This window comes from Peromyscus leucopus, chromosome 14 (genome assembly GCF_004664715.2).
Source record: "Peromyscus leucopus breed LL Stock chromosome 14, UCI_PerLeu_2.1, whole genome shotgun sequence".
NCBI lineage: Eukaryota > Metazoa > Chordata > Mammalia > Rodentia > Cricetidae > Peromyscus > Peromyscus leucopus.
Window position 1 is genome coordinate 73,605,334 of NC_051075.1, and position 16,728 is coordinate 73,622,061.

Sequence of the window (16,728 nt, forward strand, 5' to 3'; positions counted from 1 at the left end):
TATACACACATACACATGGTGAGTACAATATGAGCAGCATGTACCCACAGAGCCTGGAAGGGTCTAAGCACGCAGAATGTGAGGTAGCTAATAAATGTGAAAAATTGGCAAGCGACTCTTCTCAGAGATCTTTAGCCTGGTGAATATGCATCCTGGGCCTTATAAAGATGAAACTGATAAATGATATTCAAGGGGGGAAGGATGGTTGCCTGTGACAGCAAGCACAGGAGCCAGAACACTTGAGGAAATTTCTCCACAGATAACGTACTAAGCAACCTCTCCTCTACTGAGCTGCTGGAGAGACACAAAGGGGATCACTTGATGGGGAATGTGGGGTTAATAAAAGCTGGAAGGCACAGAGAAAAGGTGAGGAGAGAGGTCAGTGGAGAAGACACTCTGGAGACCCTGAGAGGGAGAGAGCAGATGTGTCCATGAAGGGAAAGTGATAGAAGCAACTGAGAAAGAAGACAGTCTACAGGTTCACTGCCAGAGTTAGTTCCCTGATTCCTTGGTTTCAAAGGAAGCTATCTGACTTGTTGAAATCTGTAGGCATGAAGGTGAACACAGATGGAATGCCTGTTTTTGCAGCCTGGTACACATCAAGACTATAAACCCAAGAATTTTGCAGGTAATGCCCATTCTTTGAGGTGTTGTTACACTCTCCTGGGGTCTAGATTGACTGGATGTGGGATCCAGAGCTAGACTGTCCATGCCAATTCATACCAAGGCTTGGTTTTCTCTGACATACAGGGGTAATATGCATTCATGTGCTTCTGAAAGGCTGTCCTGCATCAGAGACCTTGATGACTCCCAGGGATTCACCTGCTTCTCTCTCACTTCTCTCAGCTCAGGGAACTCTCTTAAGAGCTCCACAATGCTGCCTTTTTATTTTCTCATTTTGTGTTTAAGATATGATGGGGAGCCAGGGTCCCCATGAATGAAATGAATTGATCTGGAACTTCATATCTAGGGCCATTCTCAACTTGAATGTGTTGGAATTAAGCAGAGAAGACATGAAAACACTGTGGAGACCAAGAACATGCTGGGGTGAGAAGATGTGTGTGTCAGGGGAGGGCATCAGGCCTCGGCACAGTAGAGAGTAAAGTCCATGTTTCTATAGCCTCAGAAACCAGCCAAAGCCCTCGGTGAGACAGTTAAACTCGAAGTCCTATACTTGATGGCTCCTGACTTTACTCCCCCATTTGAACCACAGCCTTCAACTCATGCTGTGTGCTCTGAGAGTGGTTTTATATTCTGTTCCCAAGGCCTGTAGAAAACCCTCCTCTCCCTCTACCCTGAAAAATTCAGTCCAGTCTTTAAAACAGAGTTAAGCATCAGGTCAGCCTTGCAGAACCAAGCCCCAAGTTCTAAACAGGGCTTTGCATCTATCATGCATTTTCCTGTGGGTTGCTCTGCCCTCACATTTAATTGTTGATTCATTTTACATGCATTTATGAAGCACTTTAAGGGGCTGTTCCAAGAGCTGAGATTCCACAGATCAGTACACCTCTCGGACCTCATCAGAGAAGTTTCTCTGTGCAGTGGATAGTGTTCAAACAGAAACATAGTGGTCAAAGTTCAAAAGAATGAACATCAATGAAGTGCTCAGCCACAAATGGGACATCTGTACCACACTTCCTCCCCAAGGCTCAAGGACCATCTCAGGAGAGAGGATAGGAAGACTTTAAGGGCCAGAGGCCAAGAATGACTGGGGGGAAACAGTTTTTGGACAAGAGAGGATGCTGCACTCATGAATTCACAGTAGCTTTGGTTGTCTGAACAAGATCTACACAAGATCAAGCTCATCAACATTCCAACACAAAGGAGAGAGTTCTCACGAACCCACCTCTACTGCAGGAGCTAGGAATAGTTGATGGCTTCCATGGAAAAGAGAGTCAGTTTTCTTCAAGGGTGTGGACCCTGGTACACACTCTTGAGGATGTCCCCACACCCAGGGATATGCAGGAAACATGAATTAGATTTGATTTTAAAGAGGGCATGAAGTTGTGGGTGAGGGTCAGGAGGTGAGCGTGGAGCTGAAAGGAGCTAGGGTGAGGACCTGTGGGTCAATATGATCAAAATGTTTTGTATGAAATTATCAAAGAACTGGTAATCTTTTAAATAGTGCAGGCTTGTTGAATAATAATTACTTTGCTGATCTGAATTCTGCCCGCATACACTTCTTCATTTCCTGTAACAACCTGCTGAAGGATGCCCTGTCACTGGCTCTTCTCTCCTCATGAAGACACTAATGGATGAAGACACGACATCTGTCTTAGTTACTTTTCTATTGCTGTGATAAAACGCCATGACCAAGACAATGTATGGAAGAATGGTTTTATTTGGTTTATGGTCCCAGAGGGATAATAGTCCCTGGTGGGGGAGCAGAGGTAGCAGGCAACAGCCAACTGGAGCAGTAGCTGAGAGTTCACATCTCAAACCACAAACAAGAAACAGAGAGAGTAAACTTGAGACGGTAAAAGTGTTTTGAAGACTCCAAGCCTGCCCCCAGTGACACACCTCCTACAGGAAGACCACACCTCCTAATCCTTCCTAAAGAGTTCCACCAACTGAGGACCAAGCATTCAAGTGCCCAAGAATGTGGGGGCACTTATCATTCAAACCACATTCCACTCCTTGTCCCCATAGACATAGAGCCATATCATAAGGCAAGATACATTTAGTCCAACTTCAAAAATCCTCATAGTCTTTCAGTCTCAATGCTGTTTCAACGTCCAAGGTCTCTTCTGAGACTCAAGGCAATCTATTAACTGCAACCCTCCTGTGAAATCAAAAAGCAAATTGCAGACTTCCAATATACAATGGCACAGAATATACATTAACATTCCAAAAAGGGAGAAAACGGATATAGTGAGTAGATATCGGACCAAAGCAAGACTAAAACCCAGCAGGGCAAACTCCAAATCCTGTAGCTCCATGTCTGATTTCAAAGAGCTTAGATGCTTTGCTGAATACATCACACTCTGAATCTGATGAACTCACCAGGGTTCGGGTAGACTGAAGGAGGCATGGCAGCCCCCAAACCAGATGCCACTGGAGGGCATGGGGCTCTGTGGGAAGATGTCTATGCTGCTTGGGTGTGCTCTGAGAGAAGGGGCCATGCTTCATCTCAAAGCTAACACAAGAAACCCAGAATCACTCAGGGGTCTCTTCCCTCACTCTTACATAGAGCATCAAAAATAATCCCAATTTCTTTTTCATCTATTCCTTTTCCACACTCTCAGAGCAGCGCGGGGGGGGGGGCGTGGATAGGGGCTGCATTCTCCTCATGAGGTCATGCTTGAACTCCTCGTTGTGGTTTGAATCTGAACATCCTCCACAGACTCGTAATTTGGATGCCTGTGTTATTTTGGGGGAGGCTGTGACACCTTATGGGTGTGTCTTACCTTTTGGTATTACGACTGACACTCATCCACAAAGTTCACACTGAGAACCATTGCAATTAAATTCCTTACCCCAAGATTAAAAAAATAAAAATTCATAATGCTTTCAGTAAGTTTTGATTCTGCTGTGGGAGGCATTCATAGCTGTCCTGAGAGGGTGCAGGCCATGGCTGCTGGTTGGGTTCACCTGGTGCCTGGCTGGTAGAAGAAGATTCCTGGGAAGAGCTTTTAGGGGTGACACCCAACCTCTGGTTCCTGTTTTCTGCCTCTCACAAGCCTCCACTTCATGCTATCACCCCCACAGACAAAGCAATGCTGCCATGCCTTAACCACCAGCATCATTGTAAAGTCCTGCAGGTTTGGACTTTAAAGTACGGCATGCATCATCTTCCTGAGCAGACTATCAGTGACATTTCTCAGGGATAACAGGACAGTGCCATTTGCTTTGGATCCCTTCACTGATTCAAGAAGTTTTTCTGTGGCATTCCCCCTGTGTCCACGGAAAAGGAAGACTTCATTCCATTCACAGCACTTATGCTATTCCTCTCTCTCTAGTGTATGTACGTGTGTAATGTATGTGTGTACGTGTGTGTTAGGGAGCTGTACTTGTACATGTCTGCACACATGGAGGGAAGAGGTGGACATCAGGTGTGCTCCTCTGTCATTCCCCATCTTAGTTTTTGAGAGAGGGTATTCTTACTGACTAAGATGTCCTGGACCTTGCCGTTCTGACTAGACTGGCTGGCCAGCAAGCCCCAGTATCTCGCCCCTTGCCCCCAGCATTGGAGTTACAGACACATACCATTGTATGTGGCGTTTATGTGAGTGCTGGGCACTCATGCTTACGCAGCGAGCACTGTGTCCATTGACTCATCTCGCGAACCCCTCTCACTGCCCTTCTATTGATGCCTCTTCCTTGGAAAGGAATAACTGGAAACAGCTGGAGAAATCCAGCCATTGTTGGTCCCTTTGAAATCTGCCATTCAGGGTGAGTTTCTGGTTTTTTCTGTTCCTTCTCTTGCCCTGGCCTTTGAGGAGGAGGTAACTGTTCACCGCTGGGTGGTTGCTGCTCATGCCAGGGTTGATTTATCCAGTTCGCTCTTCTGTGCACCTCATCATCCCCCTACTTCCATTCCAGCCTCTACCCATCTTTCCTTTGTTACTTCATCTGTTTAGATCACAGACAAGAACGGTGACAGTAGAGACTTGCTTGGATGGCTGAGCCATCTCTGGTCTTATACACACCTGATGTGATGGCAACTTTGCTGGGGTCAGGAAGGTGGACCCTGCCTTGAATTGGCGAGTTGTTTGACCTTGGTATTATTGAGGAGCTAGACAGGTCAGGTGGATCTTAGTAGTTTTATAGTTGGATTTTAACTTTGGGGGCTGGGAGAAGAATTGTGGGTCTTAGGGTATGATAGCATTCTACTTAGTGAGTGACCGCAGCTTATGAAGTCATTGCCCATAGAAAAGAGACTTTCTGTAAAAGCAAATGGCACATCTTTTGCTGCAAAGGGGCCCATGGGCCATATTAATAGCTAGAAGCAAAAGAAAACTAGGCACTCGAGAACCTTGTGAAGGGCACATGGTCACTGTAGGTGACCTGAGCAGATGTCAACCACATGGGGCCTGGCAAGCAATGCCAGCCATGCTGGCTACAGACAAGGCAATGAGCACTTGGCAGTCACAGGCAGCTTTGGAGGCACCATGACCTTGAAGTGCTTATATCCAGGAGACAGAAGCTTCAGGAAGTTGAAAGAAGCCCAATAGGTACAGGGACCCTGGACATATGCAAATACAGGAACCTGGTCCACAGATGCAGAGGCTCTGCATGCATGCAGGTACAGGGGCTAGGGTCTGTGATGCAGAGGCTCTGCATGCATGCTGGTGCTTGGGTTAAGGTCTTCTGGACACAAGCATAGGCCCTGATGTTCCTGAACAGGCCCAGCAGAAGCAAAGATTGGAACAAAGCCTTCTGACCCAGGATAGGGCGTGCTGCTTACCTCAATGATAAATAGAAACAGATGAGGGATAGTGAATTTGCTTGTGGATGAGGAGCTGAGAAGTGATTGTACAGTTCAGATATGTAAGCCCACAGACCTGTGAGCTAAGAAAGCTGCAGAGGTTGGTCTTCTGGGCATTTTATTTTTTGTCAAACTGAGACCCATGTAGGGACTAGTGGCTTGTAAGCAGCTTTATAACAGGGGGGTGCAAGCTACCACGGGATCCCAAGACTGAAAACAACTGTTAGGACATGCTGGCTGGAGTCAGATGAGCAGGGGGCAGGTCTGTGGACCGGAAAGGTGGCCTCCCCCTTCTGAGCAGGTGAGACTTTCCCTTCCAGCATGAAAAGTGAAGAGGGAGCAGGTTCAGTGATTCACGGAGTGCTGTCGTCGTTGTCCCCACTGGAAGATGGTGCCTGAGTGGCTTGAATTCGCCACTTCTGTGGCTGTGACACTGCAGTAAGCAGCCCAGATGATGCGAAGCATTATTATAGGGTTTACCCACGGCCCTTGGCACAGGACAGCTGCAAGAGTCTTTGGGGACAGCAGGAACCGGGTTCCAGAAATGTCATTTTCCTGGAAGGAGCAAGGAGAATGCATTAAGATGTTAGGTGTTAGAACCAGTGAGATGACTCAGGGGGTGAAGGTACTTCCTGCAAAGCTGGCCTTTGGGAATCAATGCACGTTGCTCTCTACTGTCACCCATGATGTTGCTTTTGGCAGGTGCTAGGGCCAGCCTTTTTTGTATCATTCATCCCACTGTAGACCGTGGGTGGTCAGCCAGCATGGATGAAGACAACAAAGGACCAAAAAAGAAAGACACTCCAAGTTCATCCTCTGCAGACTGAGCCTGGCTTTGGACCCATTTCACAAGTTAATCTCACCCTCCCTTTGAGCTTCTGCTTGAATGTAGCCAAGGCCCAGAAGACGAACTGCTGGTCTGTTCTCTTCTTTCTGGGACAAGGGTAACACATACTACATCCTCTGGGTTAGGGGCATGTTAACCTGGGGTAAGTTGATGCAGCTTTTCTTTCTAAGTGTATGATGCTTTGTATATGAACATCCCTTTCCTGGCTTCTAGTCCCTGTCTTGCATCTGAGTATGGTCATAACCAAAGAGATATGGTGACTTGGATCTAGAAAATTCCCCAAAGTCCCAAATATTAAAAGCTCTCTTCCTCAAACTGCATTTGTTGGATGTTTTCTCATAGCAACGTTAAGGCACTAATACGTCTCCAGACTAAGCCTCCTCTCACAAGCCAGTCAGCTACCACGAGGCCCTGGGCTTCAAGGAGAGGCAGACCCCTGGCTGAAGGAAACTCCTGGCTCCAGACTTGAAAAAAAAAAAGAGTGGTCCTCATCATAAAATGCTCTGCATACCACGCAGCAACTTAAATACAGAAATTCTGCATCAAGCTGGGGGGTATGAGTGGAAACAGAAGAGGGGAGACACACCGCGGTTTTCCATCTCTGTACTTGTAACAACTTTAGTGTCACATGCATCAACTCCACGTTCCTTGAATTCAGGTCAAATTAGGATTGGACAAGGAAGCCTTTGCTGCTGTTTTCTTCTCTTTCAAGATTGAAAGAGAAGTCTAAATACAGGCTGCTTCCTGCATTTAGAGTGGCGTGTGCATGGTGTGAGGACACTGGCTGTGCACACAGAGTGAACAAGGCCATGCACCCCAGGGCCATCTGACACCTGTGCCTCCCTGAAGCCTTATCTTCCTTGATGGCCAACTGTCACTCCCACAGCCCAGAGAAGAAGGGTCAAGTCTTGTCTCCGTTTGCCTTCAAGTCCCCTCCCTTTGCTCTCTGCTGCCCAACTACAATGTGACTTCCATTGTAGATCCCTAATCTTCCCCCATCTCTTCCTTCAGATCCTCAGGGCCCATGGTTTCTTTGGAACCCAAAGTGGGTTCCAAACACAGCATACTCCGGATGTCTATGAGAACCAGAGATGTCCAAAGAGCAGGCTATGGGTCTCTTGTGACAACCCAAGTCTAACCTGTTGCTTCCTTCTAGAATGTTCCCTTGGGCTGCCCCCAAAAGCTGAGAGTTTTCTCAATGCTGGCTGCACCTCCAAGGTTCCCAGAGCTTCTCTGAACAGGCTTCATCTGTGTCATGATTCCACAAGCCCCACCCTCTTGATCCTGTCTACCTTTATGTCTATGTGTTCACTCATCTCTTAAAGGGATATTCACTCCCCCCTCTTAAAGGCAATGAGGACATTTAATAGTGAAATCAGATGAGTGGCTGCAGGGTCTGGGGGTGAGAAAAAAAGCTAGGGGTGATAACCTCAGTCCTGATGGTGACGGTAGCCCAAGGTTGGATACTTTTGCCAAGTTTCAAAATAGTATATTTCCAAGCAGGGAATCTACTCAGATCATGACACAACTCAGTGATCAGACAGACACAAGAGCTTTCATGGATCCTTGAGGTACAGGAAAATCAGTTACTACTACAGGGCAGAAAGACCCCCAGCTCAACTCTAGCTCTTTGCTTCTTTAGGTTTTCAACTTTAGGCAACTTGTTTCGAGTTCTGAAAGTTCCCTATTCAGAAAAAAAAATGGAAAAACAATATTGATTTTGACAGGTGGGAGCTGTGAGGATCTGATTAAATACTACAAAGATCTAAATGGGGGGGGGATGTGCCACATGCAGGGTTTAATTCACTTCTTTAAACATCCATACTGAGTTTAAACACGAGGTGCTGGGTTGAAGACATCCTAGACACTGGCTTATTAAATTGCTATGACAGATGAGGACACTGATCCTGGGACACACAGCCAGTGGCTGGAATCTGGAGTCCCCATTCTCTCTGCAGCCTTGACTGACTACATGTTCACTGTCCTTGCTGAATCCAGAAAACCTTTTTTTTTTTTTCTAAGAGCTGCATGGAAAAAGCCAGTCTTTGGCCAACCCCCACCTGGGACTCTTTCTTGGACCTTATGGCACTTTCCAGAGGACACAGCCACCTCTCACGGGGTTGAGTAGCAGCAGAGCACAGCTTGATCCCAGACCTATTTCCAAATCCAGGACCTCTCTTGTGAACATCATGGCCCAACTCCCTATGAGAGCAAGCTTGGCCTCCTGTTTCTTGGTACAGATAAAGATGGGCTCTCAGGCCATGCTCTCCAGGACACTTTAATGCACCTTCACCTAGTGAGGGCTGCTGGCAAACACATCCATGGGATTTTTCCTCCTGCAGACAATTTAGGAATTCATACTGAATAATTATAGATGCCCTTTCCCTTTTATGTAGTGTTTTAATTCCAAAGATTTTTCTCCAGGAAATACCGATAGTATTTTTAAAGAAATATTGTATGCAGGATCTCTACATAAACAACTCCATTAGTTGTCTATGCAGCTGGAATTCTAGAAAAGCAAGGTCAGTATCCACCAGTACTGGAGTATCAGGGACTTTACAGAGTAGCCATAAACCAGAATACTGTGCAGCTATTAAAAATCACACATCTAGAAGGCTACCTAATGACATAGAACATCTCTGCAGTAATTTTGAAGAGTAAGAATAGGCATAAAATTCAAATATACATATGTACGGCTGTAGAAAACAAGAACAGAATAAAACACACAGGAAAGTTTATAGACCTGATATTAGAATAATAGGATTATGGGGGAGATTTTCCTTGCTCATTACTTTTTGGTGTTTTCAAAACTTAGATATATAAGAGATAGGTGTTTGATAACTAAACAGAATGAAGAGATGTATGATAGACACTAGATAAGAGAGATAGATGATAGACAGGGGAGATGGGTGATGATGACAGTCAGCTATTTAGACAAACAGACCAGAAGAGGTAGATCATGGGTAAATGGATGGACAGATGGATGAGTGAGATAGATGAAATACAAATGGGTGGGTGGATAAATGTGTGAGGATGGCTGGATCAGTGAGTGAAAGGATGAATGACTAGGAAGATTGGTGAATGAATAAAAGTCAACCCAGCAGGTCCTAGCTATTCCACTTCATGATGCAGACCATCAAGAAGAAGAGGCCAGTGATAACGAGGCCGATACTGCAGCTATGAGCAAGCGCTCTGCCAGACAGCATGATCCCAGAGTCACCTCACAGCAGCTGTGCGGACTTGGGTGAAGTCCTCAGGGTAAGGTTACACAAGTTTGTTTTAGCAAGAACATTTAATGCTTGCACCAGAAATTGTAGGGATCATCAGTTTCGATAATATGAGTGCTTGGGTAGGTGGGTTGGGGGACAGAAAAGATCTTTCTGATGAACTACTTTTGAGAATTTTTTTTTCAAGACAGGGTTTCTCTGTAGCTTTGGAGCCTTTAAGGACTGCCAAGAAACAGGAAAGTATGAAAGGTGGAACCGAGAAAAGAAAAATAGGAATTGGGATGGTAAACTGTTCAGAACATTTCATGAATCAAAGACCAGCTGGGGTGTGAGGGCAGAGAGAGATAGTCAAGAGGGCCTGGTGAGGTCAGCTGTGTCCAAATGTTGTGGTCCATAAGAAGGTGTTTCATGGTGCTGGGAGGCCATGAGGAGTTTTAATTCTCTGCATATATGCAAAGAAGAGTGGACCCCAAAAGAAATGAATCCATACCCCCAAACACATCTGCAGTCTTATGGTCATTACAGACAAGATAGGAAAACCATAAAATTTGAAACACCTCTTGTGTAACTTTCTAGAAAGACAGGAACAAACACCTGTAAGTCCCAGATGAGGCAATGAGAGTTAACTAAAGAAATGGTGCACATAAGCTCAGCTTGGAGTTTCTTAGAGGAACATGAGAGACTCAAAGGTGATTGTGTCTCTCAAAGACCTGATCCAGTGTCCCTGGAGCTTCTCTCACAGTTTGGAGTCAGTTCCAGCTTGACTCTTTCCCAGAAAGTGGTTACTGGTTATTTAATGTTGCTATGGCCATGTGAGTCTCATAAGTCCCTGTTCTCCCTCTTGGAGAGAATTGTCTAATTCTGAAGAAATAACTACACAATATCATGAGTTGACAACTGTATTAGTCACCATCTACTTCAAATAGAAGCTTCTATGATGAGGGTTAAAAGGTATATTAATATATGAGAATAATGGCAGACTATTACAGACAGATAGAGAGACATATGCACATGTGTCATGTACATATATATGATGGAGGACCATTCAACCACAATAAAGGGGAGCCTGCCCTTTTGCTACAACACAGGTGAATCTGAAGGATATTGTGTTAAGTGAAATAAGCCAGACATGGAAAGGCAGACTCTAAACCTTCACAGCATCTTACATACACGTGGACTCTAAAATGATGTCAGTAAATAAAAATAAACATTGAAGCATTACTTACAGGTCATCGTAGGGCTGGGGACACAAGCTGCAGGATGCTGCAGAGGGGGATGCATGCTACAAATTTACAAATTGATGCTATGAGTGAGCCCCTGAGAAAACTATGAGGTGCAGAGGGTAAAGGCCCATCACCAAGGCTCACAGATTGTAGTAAATGTCCACACTGACAGGTACTCATCCTGGGGAGGCTATGCATGCATGGCAGAAGGCACATGGGTGATTTCCATAACTTCAGCTCAGTTTCCCTATGAACCCAAGACTGCTGTCCCAAGTCAAGTCTGATAAAAATATGTGAGAGAGTGAGAATGCTCTTGATTCCACAAGGAGCCATTAGAGATGACAAAGAGATTTGAATGGACAGTTTCATAACAGGTAGAATGGCAGCCATCCAGGTCATGCCACTGCAGTCCCCAGAGTCAGTTCATGCATGAAAATGTTTACGATAGAAGATAGACACTGAATGTAGAGACATGTAGAGAATGCTTGTGTGTCACTGGTATGTGGGTGAAGTGACTCTGGAAAGTTAAACGTGTTGGTCTGGGGATGTGGCTCAGTGGTAGGGTGCTCACAGGGTGAAGCCCTGTGTTCAACGCCCAAACCTAAAAATAAATAATTAATACTCTTAATTAATAATAGTCTTAGTTTCTTTTATCTGCTGCTGCGGAATACTTCAACAAAAGCAACTTAAGGGAGAGAGGGCTTGTTTGGGCTCACAGTTCATGGGTACCACTTTCATGCTGGGGAGCCAAGACGGCAGAAGCTTGAAACAGCTCCTTACTGCCCTGGCCAGCAGGGCTTCAACAGGTTCTCGACCACCCTAAGGACGGAATGATAGGGACAGGAGACACAAAGGAATACACCAAGTCAAGATTCTGATCAAGGTGCAACTTTATTTTTCTCCAGGGTAGGATTCCATGCTCAGGGATGGGTGGGATGTTGCAGACTGAATCTGGATCAAACTCAGGAATTGGTGAGATTTTAAGTCTTGGTCTACCCATGACTTGGGCTCTAGACAGGAGTAGGGTGTTTTTTCCTCGGCACTTTTCGTCCTACAGTGGTTTCGTTGGAGAAAGTGCATCACTGTGGAGGTGGGCTTTGAGGTTTCATATATACTCAAGATAGGACCAGTTCTCAGACCACTTCCTGTTGCCTGTGAGTCAAGATGTACAAACTCTGCCTGCATGCTGCCTTGTTTCCTGACATCATGATAATGGACTAAACCTCTAACCCTGTAAGCCACAATAACTAAATAGTTTCCTTTATAAGAGTTGCAGTGGTCATGGTATCTCCTCACAGCAATAGGAACTCTAAAGACAGCTGGTTGCAGGGTCTTGGGTTTGTGCAATCCAATTTAGATGAAGTTTTCAGAACAGCAAAGCCACAAAGGCATCAAGCAGATGCTGGTTACCATGGAAGGAACCAATGGGATTTTCAGGTAACCACCTAGAAGGCCTCTTTCTGGAGTAGTGACATGTTCTGGAGTTGGTGATGATGTTTGTGTGACATTGTTGATGTTCTAAAGAACAATGAATTGCAGACTTCAGAAATGGTGAGAATTATGTTACCTACACAATAAAGTCATCTGAACAATAGATGTGTCACCATTTTTATTCAGAGAAAGAAGAAAGCCACAGCTGCTTTCAGCTGGATACAATCGTGTGAAAAGACAGATTTGAGAATGTCACAGCAGTAGAATCCATCTACACACATGATTCCTGGTTATGTGACTTTCAGAGTTTACTTTGGGCATATTCTATGTCAGAAGACAGAAGCATTGGTAGTTAATTCCACAGAGTGCACATTGAGTTACTTGAGTGAGGATGGCTACATAAGTGACTTCTATTTATAAATAACTTACGAATGCCCCATGCATAATACCTGTGGGGGTTTCTCTAATGATTTTCTTAGTGTTGGCTCCTGGGTCCTCAATTTGCTTCAGACAAAGGTGGTATATGGGGTTTCATACAGGCAGGCCATTGCCTTGCATCTCACTTGTCTTTGAAAGGCTTTGGGACCAGAAATGGGGACACATTTGGTATGGTATTACTTGCTTCTTTCTAGCCCTGATCTGACTTCTGAGATGACTCTCAGTAGCATGGACCATTAGGGTCTCAGCTAAAGAATAAAGGATTAAGTCAGAGCTAGTTGGTGGAGAGCCTGGGAGGCCATGGAGAATCTGGAGCTACCAGTTACACCATCATAGGATCAGAGTTGGGCAAATGACACGAGATCTGATCAAAATGGCACTTTATCATTGCATTATTAATTGGGACTTCATAAAAACAGTGTATTTGGTCAGCTTTCCTATGGTTGGTATATTAATACTGTGACCCTGGCCAGGTGAGCAGCGTGGACTTCACTGTAGGTGCTGGGCTAGAATGGATCTGGAAGGCAGATCTGGCACAGGGAACCAGGGCTCCATCACCCCATTGCCCAGTAGCTTTTGTTGGAAGACAATGATTAGTGGTAATAATTTCTCCCCAGGGAGGTCCTATCTAAATCCAGGTTTTCTGCAGTGGCTGTAAATCCAGCCAGAGTCCTGTTGTGGAGCAGGGTCAGAGGGGTGCCCACAAGTAGGTCAATCCTGGTGCTTTTGTGAACTAACAATGATGGAGAACATCATAGTCTTCCGTCACCCAGGCGATTGCTCATTTTGTATTAACCAAGGAAGATTGAACTTCCATTCATCCAAAGAGATTGGGGGTGGGGTAGGGGATTCACAGCAGCAACTAGCCAGGCCCCTGGAGTCAGAGACAGCAAACATATCCTGTATTGGTAGAGCATTGCGTTGTGATTGGATCTGAGGACTCACTTCCAGTTCCGAGACAGAACAGAATGTTTGATTGACACAGAGAAACAAGCTTGCCAGTGCTTTCCCAACACATTTGTTACAAGGGATTGCCGCTTCTGAAGTAGGGTATGCAGTTCCTCACTATGGTGAAAATGTGGGTCAGAAAGGGATCATCCTAGGCTCAGGGACTTTCCAGGGCTGTGGCACCAACCTTCTGGGCCCTCTGTTATCCACATCAGCTTCTGAGGTACTCTTCTATTTTTAAGGGTGGTCACGTCACACAAGTGGAAATGAGAAATGACGTCAGATGACAAACCCGAATAATTTGGGTAATATTTATCGATGCAAATGAATGGGCCCATACTGACGGCCTGCTTGGAGGCCAGCTCTTTTCAAAACTTTTCCATTCTCCACGGCTCCCCCTGAAGTGACACCTGGCCTAGCCCAGGTTGACAGAGACCCAAACTAGTCCAAGGCACATAGCCAGAGAGAGGCTGATGTGGGTCTTTGTTGCGAAAAGTCAACAATTAAAGCAGGCATATGCCGCACACCCTCATACGTGCAGTTTAATGACCATGATTAAAATAACTAACTGTCCTGGCAATGTTCTGAGCTAGGGACTCTGCAGGGTTGGTAGAGGAAGAGAGGGAGATGTTCTCGAGGTTAGCAAGTTAATGAAAAATTACAAAGAAACAGCATTCTGAGTGAGGCTGCCCAAAGCTTTGAGGATTCCATAGGATGCCTGGCATAAATGGGGACATTTCTGAAAGCTTGCCATCCTAACTGGAAAATGGAAGAAAACTTTAAAATGCAAATCTGGAGACTTCTCAGCCCAGAGTGCGACTTGCTCAGTTTCTCTTCATTGTGCCCTGCTTGGCTGGGCCCTACCTCTCTCCTCTGTCTCGAGGGAGGAGATGGCTACAGGCTCCTCCACGTGGTTTATCAGCCTCTCCTTGTGCCAAGCCCCTCCGTTTTTAAGCTCCTCCCTGCCTATTCCCTTCACTTTGTACCATCTTCTTCCCTCAACCTTCATCCTTTCGGTTGCTGCTTAAATTTCTCCATCTTTTCTTTCTCTACAATGAAGTCTCCAGATTGAGTACCTGTCACTGCAGCCTAGAGCTGAAGACAGACTCTGTGAAAGAATAATTTTTAAGAAAGGAAGATTGACTAGAAACAGTTAAGTGCAGTGGCTGTTCTTTCAGAGGACCTGGGTTTAGTCCCGGCATCCACATAGCAGCTCACAACCATCTGTAACTCCAGTTCCTGGGGAATCTGAGGCCCTCTTTTGGCCTCCTTGGGTAGTACACTCACAAGTGCACATACTCACCCACCGAGTTAAAAATAAAATTAGAATTGTAAAAGGAACAAAGAGATTAAAGGAAAGGGGATATATTTGTGATTTTGATAGTAATTGATGGTGACTCACGTAGTTATTCATTCATTTAATTATTCAGGGAGTGTTAATTGGGCCCTGCCCACACTGCAGGTGTTGGGGTATTGCTGGCAGATAACAGTGATGAGTCTTTACTAGTTTTCTCCCTGGACGTGGATCACACACTAATAACCAAGCACCAATCCCCACATGTACATTCTATGAAAGGAAGCTGAGGGCTATGGAGATGGCTTGGTGGATGAAAGCAGTTGACTCACAAGTAGAAGGACCTGAGTTCAAATTCCAGGAACATAAGTAAAAGCTGGACTCCTGACACAAGTGTCTATAATCCCAGAGAATGCAGGTCACCCAGGAAGCTGGCCTCCCATGCTCTCTTTGGAAGATAACACTGAGGATGCCGGGCAAGAGTAACTGCTACTAATTTGTAGATTATCAGACAGACAATAGGAGCAATGGAGTGCAACTTTCCGGACCATGTATCTTTCGTTTAACTTTATCTTATTTTTAATTAAAATACAATTATATCATCCCCCCTCCCTCTCTACTCCTTACCCCTCCCATGTCCCCCTTTCAAATTCATAGCCTGTTTTTATTTAATTATTATTAGCACATACTTGCATGTGCACATGCAGGGGTGATGGTAATAGAAAGCCTTTATTTGATTAGATACACATGAGAGGGGGAGGCTTAATTCTAGCCTCTGCCCTGCCCCAGCTGCCTCCCACTGGACATGTCCTCAGGATCCTTCCTCCCCGTTTTCAGGCAGAGTCTCTCACTGGCCTGGAACTCACCCATTTTGCTGTGCTATGCTGGCTATAGGGACCTAGAATCTCCCGTCTCTGCCTTTCAGTGCTGGCGTTCAACACCAAGCTTGCACCTGTTCTCAGTGGGTTCTGATGGTGAATTTGCTCCTCCTCTTTGCATAGCCACAGGCACTTTAAGGACTGAGCCTTCTCCATGGCACCCCCACTGGACACTCTTTGTTACTACAGTTGGCAGCTTTTCCTGGACCATAGTCTCCCAGTCAGTGAAGCCCCTGGCTCCCTGAGACAAAGACAACATACTTGTGATGGTCAGTTTTTGTCAACTTGACACAAGCGGGATCCTCTGGGAAGAGGAATATCAATTGAGAAAATGCATCCATAAGACTGGCCTGTGGGAAAACCCGTGGGTGCGTTTCCTTGATTAATAATTGATGTGGGAGGGTCCAGCCCACTGTGGGTGGTGACACCCCTGGGCAGGGTGCTCCTGGATTGTAAAAGAAAGCAGGCTGAGCAAGCTGTGAGGAGCAAGGCAGTGAGCAGTGTCCCTCCATGACCTCTGCTTCAGCTCCTGCCTCCACATTCTGCCCTGGTTCCCCTTCATGACAGCTTACAAGCTGTAAGATAAAATAAACCCTTCCCTGCCCGGGTTGCTTTTGGTTATGATGTTTTTCACAGCAGTAGAAAGCAAAGTGAAACACCAGCCCTCTGACTCCACGCCCCCGAGATGGACGGCTGTATTCTGTCTTCTGCCCCGGTTTGGTTTCTCAGATAGCCAACCTTGACAACAGTGGGTGAATTAATGTGCTACAGAGGGGTTTGTCACTAACTCTTCAGATAAAACCTTCCTGTCTTCCTCACTTTCCCAGGAGCACTGGGCTTGTCTTGTCCTTGGCAACAGCAACCACTGCCTGAAGCTCCCAGTTCCTGAAACTCATCCGTTTGGTCCTAGACCACCTAACAACAGGGCATCCATGGAGGGATGCTGGGAGCCACACCTCTAGGCTTCAAGGGGGCAAATCCAACCTGCCTCCAGCTAATTGCAAAGCCACCCTC